Source organism: Bactrocera neohumeralis, chromosome 4, assembly GCF_024586455.1.
Source record: "Bactrocera neohumeralis isolate Rockhampton chromosome 4, APGP_CSIRO_Bneo_wtdbg2-racon-allhic-juicebox.fasta_v2, whole genome shotgun sequence".
NCBI lineage: Eukaryota > Metazoa > Arthropoda > Insecta > Diptera > Tephritidae > Bactrocera > Bactrocera neohumeralis.
Window position 1 is genome coordinate 38,257,670 of NC_065921.1, and position 11,169 is coordinate 38,268,838.

An 11,169-nucleotide genomic window follows, 5' to 3' on the forward strand; every position below is an offset into this window, starting at 1 on the left:
TTTTCCGGCAATTATTCGAATTTTTTGTTGCCGTAAAAACTATCTTTGGACCTCAACGAACATTTAGGAAAATGAATTGGCCAAATTGGTCCAAGCGTTGTTGAATTATGCTTTTAGCAACACATTTTGCGATTCATTTTTATATATAAGGTATAAAGATATGTATATGTACTTCGTTTTCAGGAAATAGACTAAAATTTGTGACTTTAACTGAAAACTTTTTTTCATCCAGAATATTGAAAAGCGCTTAATGTAAAATTTTTTTTGAACATCAAAACATATCAAAGAGATTTTTCGGAGACATATGCGAACGTGTTGGTGCGTGTTACCATATTCTTTACAACTTGTTTTCATTCTCAAGTATTCTATACGGTTTCGCAACATTCTTGTAATCAACCCAATAAATATTCAGATAAACCGAAAGATAACACGTGAGTAACGACAGTGCAAATTCTGGCCTCACCAGCCTCATGTAAAAAAAATTAAAAAAATATACTTAACATACGAGGACGGTCCAATAAGAATTATGCCCACCGGAAAAAACGAAAGCTTTGGAATAATTGTGCATAACATTTTCCCTAACATAGGCACCTTCAACTCGCTAGACCAGCGACTTTCCTCCATCTTTGATTTTAGTACATTTTCTACGAAATTCTTTGTCATGAAGAGCCATTTCTTCTTTGCCATAGGGCCATTTTTTCTGCAATTCTTAGTTGATTCAGTCCAATAATTCTGCGCAATAGAGCCTTGTAGTTGATTTCTTCTACTCCAACTAGTCAATCTAAATTATATCTTTTAAGTTCCGTCGCATAAGGTGGTGTTTGTCTTCACTGACGAGCAGGTGGTCGTGATCTCTGTTCAGATTGTTTCTCAGTTTCTTATACGAGTAGACCCGTGGTTGATCGGCCATCAAGAAATGATACGTAAACTTCTTCCAGATTGTCTCACGGTTATAATTGTTTGCCAGATTGAGCAATTGTGACACCGACTGCATCGACAACTCTCTCATACTCAATATTTGCTGCAGCGTAAGACCCGAAGTTCTTTGGAGATGCTTTACTGTCTCAGTTATCTCTCTCGTGGTATTTTCAAACGTTTGCTTTTATGGTGATCACTTTCAGGATTCATGAAGTTAAACCGTACATGAGAATGTACCTCACTTGCAATAATGGCGACTACGAGCGGTGTTCTATATTTGTAGTTATCGAACCACCCTCATATGCAAGCACTCATAATAGTTGAGGCTCGCAATCGGTGAGCAAATGTGTGCATACATAAATATTTCCATTAGCAAAATGTGTGCTAGCCTTGACGGTGAGACCAGAACAAAGCCCCATTTATATTCAATTATTGTATGGCATTTGTGTGTGAATGCAAAAAATGTTGAATACCTCCAACGACACATATATATATGTATATGTTACATTTATCGACATTTTCACACAATCATAAATGTAAGCTTTTGTTTCGAGCTGGCTGCCTTTCACTTGAGTTCGTGCAACTGTCATTTCCTTTTGACATCATTGAATTCGAGTTTAAGTTCCATTTGATCGATGTCAATATTGGCTACAATACAAAAACTCCAAACACATACAAGTATATACATATACACTTTTATATATTTATATCCATATTATGTGAGTGTCATATTGTTTCTGGCATGATTACGCATGATTTCACACAAATCGAGCTTCAACTGTCGTTTCGAGAGTCGGGAAGACATCGACTCACACATGTGGAAATATTGAAATCACATTTATGTGCAACCAAACACATGCATAAGTACGTACATGTTTACATACATACATATTTGCCGATTGATTAGCGACTGAAATGGCATCTCCAATTTGAGTAGTGTGATTGGTGAATTGTGTAAATCGATTTGAGTGAATGATATGTTGTGATGTGCTAACGGGCTTATTATATTCTATAGAGATTTTGCTATAAGTTAGAAGAATTTTTGCCTGTGAAGCATACCTTTATGAGACATGACAAACGATACTACAACACCATGAAATATATATCTAAGACAAAGTTGAATTGATCTCTAATATATACACTAATTGATTATGCAAAAGGAAGTGACGTTCATTCAGAAGGCTCCAAAGGATGCGCAATTCATCTCAGGCACTCCCAGAGATACTAATCCAGAGGAAGAGAATCTCAAAAATTCATGACAAGAGAAAAATTTTTAGTTCGTTTCGTACTAGCACCGAAGTTGTCGTCCTACCTGCGTCACTGGCCGCTATGGCCTTTCGGCTTCTACCCATAAATACAACAGCTGTGCAGCCACGCCTTCTGAGTCAGGACGACATCTACTCTGTTTCATTCCAGAGGAAGAAGTGGGTTTGCAGTTGCTGCGCTTGCACTTTTGTAGGTTAACCTGAAAAAACTTCATTATCCATGAATATCGCTCTTCTCCAACAGCGATAGTTTAGCGCCATTTCGCTTAGCGTCCCGCTCATTCTTGAACAAGTGTTTCAAACTGAAGACGGATTCCCTAATTGACGATCCGAAAGCCAAAACAATAGCTTATGGCTTTAAGATGCTAATGGCTCCTCGGTTTCAGTCGTATAACCCGGCAATCGTATCAATTTATCCTTCGAGTCCGTCAGCGCAGTAGAAGATCCACTATGTCCACGGTCTCCAATCTGGCCCTTTTCCACACTTTTCACCTTTTGCTTGACGCTTGAAGCACGTCTGAAAAGAAGCTTTTATCAGAATTAGAGTGTGTACAAAACGATCCATCAAACTTCTCACAAACGGCGCTGAGATGAGGCTAATTTTGTCTGATATCTAATTAATTAGGTATATTTATATATGGGGGAGGATGAAGTGATGTGTAGACGTTTGCGTAAAAGAGGAAAGTTCTCTTATCGCCATTCACTTGGGAGTGGCCAGAAATGATTCTTTGACTCAAGCAGGTCACGACTTCCGGTCTTTGACCAAGTATCCTCTGGGTAGCCTCAGAACATCCGTTTGAAGGCGATCTAAAGTGAGATGGCGAAATAACCCCTACACGGGGTTGTGCGCTGGGCTTGGGACCCGAAACGTAAAAAAATACCTCTAATGAAAAGAAGAAAACAGCCTCGAATGAGAGACCCTCCTTTTGATGACGATCATGGCAAACGAATAAAGAATTACGATTTAAGGGCATGCACCTGGAATGTCAGATCCCTTAATTGGGAAGGTGCTGCGGCCCAACTGGTTGATGTCCTCGTGAGAATAAAGGCTGACATCACCGCCGTCCAAGAAATGCGATGGACGGGACAAGCACCGAAACTAATAGGTCCTTGTGGCATTTACTACAATGGCCATTTATTTTTGAAGACTAATACTACTTACCGATTCAAAAACCACGCGAAATATAAATTTAAAAAACACACTTCAATTTGATCACAGTAGTAGTATATACATATAAAGCATAGGGAAGAGTAACCCAAATCGATTTTTTAGATACGCCAGATGATGATTTTCAAAGATATTGTTGATATTTATTTATACAACAATTAAACCTTAAATTTAAAGCAAATAGTACACAGGCATTCCACTTCTATTACTTCACATGAAACTGTGTTGCGATAAATTTGAAAAGTATTTTTTTACTAGGAATATGATCAAATATACAGTATTTTCCGGAAACTATGCAACTAACCGCCTTAGTGAGAATACTCTCAAGCACCCTTTGTACACATACTCAGATACACATGCGAAGTACCAAACAATCCAACTGTTAATCCACTTTCAGTATTCGAAATAGATCTGTGAAGCGCTTAATTGAATTCACCTGCCATCGCTTGTGCCCTAGAAGTAAAAAAAGCAACAACAACAACACAAACACGGCGACAATGCAAGCATCAAATGCCACTCACAGTCGCACCACCGGGGCGTATGAGTAACAATTTCAAATTCAAATCGATTGCAATTCAGACAACAACACAAACAACGCAGCATGCAGCTGTACATTGTTTCGATTTACGTAATCAAATCGAGCACCCGGCGCTTGAACAAAAATGGAAGAAACGTTCGCGCGTCAAAGGTCAAAGCATTATTTTGCATACTCTTCCCTAACGAATGAATAACTTTTTAAAGAATTTCTCTTTCAGCGCTTTCTAGTCTCGCATTCACTTTCACTTTCTTATCATACCAGCAGCACTATACATGTGTGTGTACACATGCTTATACCCGGCAACAATAACAACGCCGGCAATACGATTATAGCCGATGGCATTTCAACTCTGGTCCTCAAGCCGACACTTTTGTTGTAGTTGCATTTTATTATGCAACTCAGCTGTGACATTTGTCGGATTGTTGATATTTACACTTACCATTGAGATGGAAGGAAAACAAGTATTTTTCTATAATTTTATTCCGTTTGCATGTGTATGTGTGTGTATGTGTGCATATGTAAATACGAGACTTTGTGTATTTAAGAGTATTATGTGCTTCAGTCACCAGACTCCGAGTGCCTAAATCAGTGCGACGTGTTCGATGTTTGCCCACTGGGGAGTATTTATACACCAAACGTAAACATGGCAACGTAACCGTCTACGCACCATCGTAAGTAAAACATACACATGCACGCTGGTGAACATATATAATTATGTAACAAAGGTACAGAGACTTAGCTTATATGTATGTACAGCTATGCACAGAGAAATAGCACACTTACTGATGCAAATAGGTATTGTAGCCGTTCAAAGAAATAGCACGCTTGGCAACGCTCCGTTTACGCGGTCATAACCGAGTTCGCAACAGCGCCACTCGTTCTTCGTTTTCACTGTTTGTCACCAATTGGAGATTTCAAACATAGCCAGATTCTCCTCCACCTGGTCTTTCCAATGAGGTGGAGGCCTTCCTCTTTCTCTGCTGCTCCCGGCGGATACTGCTTCGAATACTCTTAGAGCTGGAAAGTCGTCATGCATTCGGACGACGTGATCTAGCCGTCGTAGCCGTTGTCTCCTAATTCGCTGAACTACGTCAATGTCGTCTTATATATTGTACATCATCGTTCCAACGACTGCGCTATTCGCCGTTGCCAATGCACAAAGGACCAAAAATCTTCCGCAAAACCTTTATCATGAACATTTTTAAGGCCGACTCATCAGAATACGTCATTGTGCATGCCTCCGCATGCTGTTCGTCGAGAGAGGACTTTACCTTTCAATTGCAACTCAGTCCAAAGTAGCGCCTATTGACAAGACTGATTTTGCGTTGGATTTCAAAGTTGATGCTATTTCCAAGATTGAGGAAATTATCTACGCCTTGAAAGTTTTGACGGTCAACAGTGACGTGACGCTTGGCTTCCTTATCCAGCCTGGAGAAAGCAGAAGTATGTAAGGTTACGGCTATTATGGCCATTGATATCAATATAATGGGCGTACTCCAGCAGTTGTACGCTCCTGTAAACAATGGTACCTTATCTATGAATTATTCTCTCCAGCAGTAGATTAAAAAAGTCGCACGATAAGTAGTCACCTTGTCTGAAACTTCGTTTGGGATCGAAAAGCTCGGAGAGGTCCTTCCAGATGCTGATGGAGCTGTGGGTATTCCTCAACGTCAGCTCACACAGCCGTATTAGTTTTGCGGGGATACCAAATTCAGACAACGCGGCATAAATGGAGCTCTTTTTCGTTCTATCAAAAGCAGCTTTTTACAGGTCGCTCCCGTAGTCAGTTGTTGATTTTCCAGGCCAAAAGCCACACTAATGAGGTCCAATCCGTTTGCGGACGGTGGGTTTCAGTCTTTCACACAATTCGCTCGTTCAAACTTTATCTGCGATCTTAAGGAGGCTTTTTTCACGGTAGTTTTCACAAATTGTGTCGTCTCTATTTTTGTGGATTATACAGAGCACACTTAAGTTTCAAGCGTTGGACATGCTTTCGCCCGACCATACTATAAAAGGAAATTGATGCATGCTCTTTATCGGCCGGCAATACATTGGTCCCCGGAACTTTGTTGTTCTTCAAACAGGTAATTGCTATTTGAACTTCTTCATGGTCGGGCAATGGAACGTCCGATCCATTGTTATAGATTAGGGAATCCCCATCCCCTGGCGTTAATCTTTCGCTAGCATTGAACGGGCTGGGGAAGTTTCCCCTCCATAATTTCAGCATGCTCTGAGTATCAGTCCCTACATCACCTCTGAAGGTTCTACAATATTATGCTTCAAGCATTTGCCCTGTCAGCCAGCTTGTTAAGCTCATCGTACTCACGCATTTCGGCCGTTTTCTTTTTTTTTTGTCTGCAAACTCGTCTCGCTTCCCTCTTCAACTCACGGTATGTGCCGCACTTCTTGTGGTCGATAAAGTTGCAAGGTTGGCAGTCTGTTTTCTCTCCGCTGCGACACGTCACTCAACGTCGTACCAGCTGTTCTTTTGCCTTTTCCGAAAATCAATTTTTTATTTCATTGTTGTTCTAAAAGATAGACAGACTGGCATGGCTAAATCGACTCAGCTCAACATACTGATCATTTATATATATACTTTATAGGGTCTCCGACGATTCCTTCTGGGTGTTACAAGCTTCGCGACAAACTTAATATACCCTGTTCAGGGTATAAAAACAAAATATATAAAAGCGCAGATTACTTTCTCTAAGACTCATAAATAGAATGATCAAAATTTTGGAAAGAGTATTATGGAGCGACGAAACAGAAGTAAATCGAATTGGGCCCGATAGTAAAACGTATGTTTATTGTCCGAAAGGCCAATCCTCAATTTCAAGAAACACCAAAAAGACGGTAAAAAATGGTTGAGGCAATTCCATGGTGCAGGGTGCCATATCATGGTATGGAGTACATAATATTGATCCGAAATATGCATAGAATTCCACTCCATGGAACAGATGCAAAACTGATGGAGAGCTTACTTCGCAGTTGTCAAGCGGTCTTGGAAAATTGGACCATACAACAAAGCACTAACAGGGTGGTGAGTATAAAAGATATATACAGAATTCTGGAAGTGTGTAGCCAAAGTCGTTGGACGTTGAACAAAAAAAATTTCAAACGAAAATAAGTCGATTTAGTTTAGTGTTTGTTCTTTTTACGTACATACCATAATATCACATCTAAAACAAGTTTCGAAAAAATAAATACAAAATATGGTTTTAAAATTGTTCAATATTTCTTTACTCAAGAGACTTTTATGCATCGCATAATTAATTTTTTATGTGAGTTTCCACTGCTAAACTCATCTATATATACAGACAAAACAAAAATGCAATAGAATACTTAAAACACGAGGTCGTACTTTCTAAGGACACACTGACAACTTGCAGCGACCATAGCTTGGAAAACATTTTCAGGGGGTTAACAGAACCTTATGTCAAACTAAGGAAAGTATTGCATCAATACCATCCATTACAGGCAAATGAACACGATGTTGTTATTAGAATGAATTTCTCGCTGAATTTCTGTAAGGTTTCTAACATACGACCAATAGATGCTATGTAAAATGAACAGGAAGTTTGAGAATATTTGTGTCAGGTTTATGGGGGCCTTTTTGACATAAGGGGAAATACTTTTTTTCTTACATGGAAGTAGGCATGGTTGTCATCCGACGCTGCATCTACTAGAAATATTTTGATAAACTAACACACAAAATTTGTTTGAAATCAGTCACATAATTCCTAAAATATAAAATTTAACCTAAAAGTGTGCGGTGCCACGCACACATTCCAGTTTTTACAATTACCTCTTATAAAGCATTTCCTTATCATCATGGTTATGAAAGTTTATGCATATAGTGCATTTATTCAGTGAGTTATCGCACTTTAAGCGCTCTGTCTATCTGTTCGTCCGTCCGTCTGTGCAAGCTGTAACATGAGTAAAAATTGAGAATTCCCCATGAAACTGGGTATGTGGGTTCCATAGTACAAAAAAATTCGAGTTCGTAGATGGGCGTAGTCGGATCGCTGCACACTCTTCGATTTCATTGGCCGAAAATAAAAAAATAAAAGTTTGAAATTTACCACTGTTTGTATCAAGGATATTTTTATACCCTGAACAGGGTATATTAAGTTTGTCACGAAGTTTGTAACACCCAGAAAGAAGCGTCGGAGACCCTATAAAGTATATATATAAATGATCAATATGTTGAGCTGAGTCGATTTAACCATGTCCGTCTGTCTGTCTGTCCGTCCGTCCGTCCGTCCGTCTGTATATATACGAACTAGTCCCTCAGTTTTTAAGATATCCTTTTTGAAATTTTGTAAACGTCATTTTCTCTTCAAGAAGCTGCTCATTTGTCGGAACGGCCGATATCGGACCACTATAACATAAAGCTGCCATATAAACTGAACGATCGGAATCAAGTTCTTGTATGGAAAATTTTCACATTTGACAATGTATCTTCACCAAATTTGGTATAGATTATTTTCTAAGGCAACAATGTAATCTCCGAAAAAATTGTCCAGATCGGCTTACTATAGCTTCCATACCAACTGAACACATAGTTACTAAAAGAAATGCACCTGTGAAGGGTATATTATCTTCGGTGCAGCCGAAGTTAACGTTTTTTTCTTGTTTAAAATACCAATAAAACTAAAGGTAAATACATGTGTGCTCTATCCCATTCGTAAAGGCTACGAAAAGCAAGAGAAGTGAGACAATAGAAACACATGGACTGTGCAGTGAAAATAGCTTAAAAATTAGATCTTATAATAAATTAAATTCCGATATAAAATCGTGTTTAATCCCCATAAATCGAAATGAGTATTAATAATAAAGGTATATGTTATGTAACAAAGTAGTTTTTATGTAATAATATGTTGTTTTATTATTTTAAAACAATTGTTTTATAAGTGCCATTTTGAGTGGTGTGTTTTTCCTTATACATCGATTTAAGGTATACAAAAAGTTGTGATCCCTGTCTCGCCCTTAAATGAATCAAGTTTGTTTATATTAGTTAATGTTTTCTAAGTCTATGCTTTTGATTTCAGCTGCAACTTTTTGCAACTTTCTGTGTTATTCATGATATTCTACCAGGCATGCGATTTTTTGTGTGTTATTTTTTATAATTTTTTGTATTTACGTGTACGTATATTCTGCATATTTTATTGTTTTTTATGTTTTTTTTTTCACCATACATATATACACATATTTGAGCTTTGGTTTTCATTTTATCGTTTTCTCACTTTTATCAAATGTTTGTTTTATACGTACTTTTATTTAGGCACATCATATCGTTGTAAACTTTCACGACTATATATTTTTGAATTTTGGTGTTTAGGAAATGTGTGAAGAAATATCACTTATCACCAAAGTAAATTTAATAAAGCTACATTATTTACTTATTAGAAGCTTCTTTAACAAAAAACTTGATATTAACTTTTAAAAAGTTTCAAAGGAAAAACAGTTATCCTGAGCCAATAAAGGTCTCAGAATCTGATGTTGAAGTTGAGATGAAAATTATTTGACCACATTGCGTCAGAAATGTAATTAATGAACGGAATGAGTCCTCTAATTACCTATTACCAATAGGAATATGTGGCTTTGATGGCAATTCTGGTCAGAGCGAATATGAGCAGAAATTTGAAGATAATAATTTGGAAGGCAATAATTTATTTCTCACGGCATATGTCCCTGTATAACTGATAATAAAATCGCAAAATGATGAAGAGCACAAACAAATTTGGAAAAACTGCAGGCCAACCTCCGTCCACCCGCTATTGCCGTCCGGTTCGAATTGAATTTCAAAAGGTATTACTTTAATAAACCCTAAATGCACTAGATTTGCGCTAGATCCTGCAAAGGAATTAACTTCAAAATATTATATCGGGTGATTTTTTAAGAGCTTGATAACTTTTTTAAAAAAAAAACGCATAAAATTTGCAAAATCTCATCGGTTCTTTATTTGAAACGTTAGATTGGTTCATGACATTTACTTTTTGAAGATAATTTCATTTAAATGTTGACCGCGGCTGCGTCTTAGGTGGTCCATTCGGAAAGTCCAATTTTGGGCAACTTTTTCGAGCATTTCGGCCGGAATAGCCCGAATTTCTTCGGAAATGTTGTCTTCCAAAGCTGGAATAGTTGCTGGCTTATTTCTGTAGACTTTAGACTTGACGTAGCCCCACAAAAAATAGTCTAAAGGCGTTAAATCGCATGATCTTGGTGGCCAACTTACGGGTCCATTTCTTGAGATGAATTGTTCTCCGAAGTTTTCCCTCAAAATGGCCATAGAATCGCGAGCTGTGTGGCATGTAGCGCCATCTTGTTGAAACCACATGTCAACCAAGTTCAGTTCTTCCATTTTTGGCAACAAAAAGTTTGTTAGCATCGAACGATAGCGATCGCCATTCACCGTAACGTTGCGTCCAACAGCATCTTTGAAAAATACGGTGCAATGATTCCACCAGCGTACAAACCACACCAAACAGTGCATTTTTCGGGATGCATGGGCAGTTCTTGAACGGCTTCTGGTTGCTCTTCACCCCAAATGCGGCAATTTTGCTTATTTACGTAGCCATTCAACCAGAAATGAGCCTCATCGCTGAACAAAATTTGTCGATAAAAAAGCGGATTTTCTGCCAACTTTTCTAGGGCCCATTCACTGAAAATTCGACGTTGTGGCTAAGGCTAAGTCTATTCATGATGAAATGTCAAAGCATACTGAGCATCTTTCTCTTTGACACCATGTCTGAAATCCCACGTGATCTGTCAAATACTAATGCATGAAAATCCTAACCTCAAAAAAATCACCCGATATATGTATGTGGCAACACCATGATCTATTACTTTTAAAATGCAACCGTATGCTACCCTGACGTTGCCTTTAATCGTATCGTCGCTTTGCACTTACATTCGTTTTTGAAAAGGAAAGGCATCAAACATTGCAGCTTTGAGTTTATGCTTTCTTCTGTAAAACCCCGTCAACGAGTAAAGATCACTACATTGTAAAAGCCTTTAATTGGTGACCCCGACGTGATCTAGCACCAGAGGTAATTCAGCGCCAAGATTAATCCGGTGTTCAACGTAATCCATCACCTGAAGGAGTCAACGCCTTAGTTCATCCAGTACTCCAGTATTCAACGCGATCGCGATCCTGTGCCATCTTCCATTTTCATAACGTGCACGTGCAAAGGCGTGTACGGTGCAGTTTAGATCATCGATTTCCCGGATTCCAGTGACATGATGAATGATAGCACGGCCGTTTCAGGTGGAAGCAG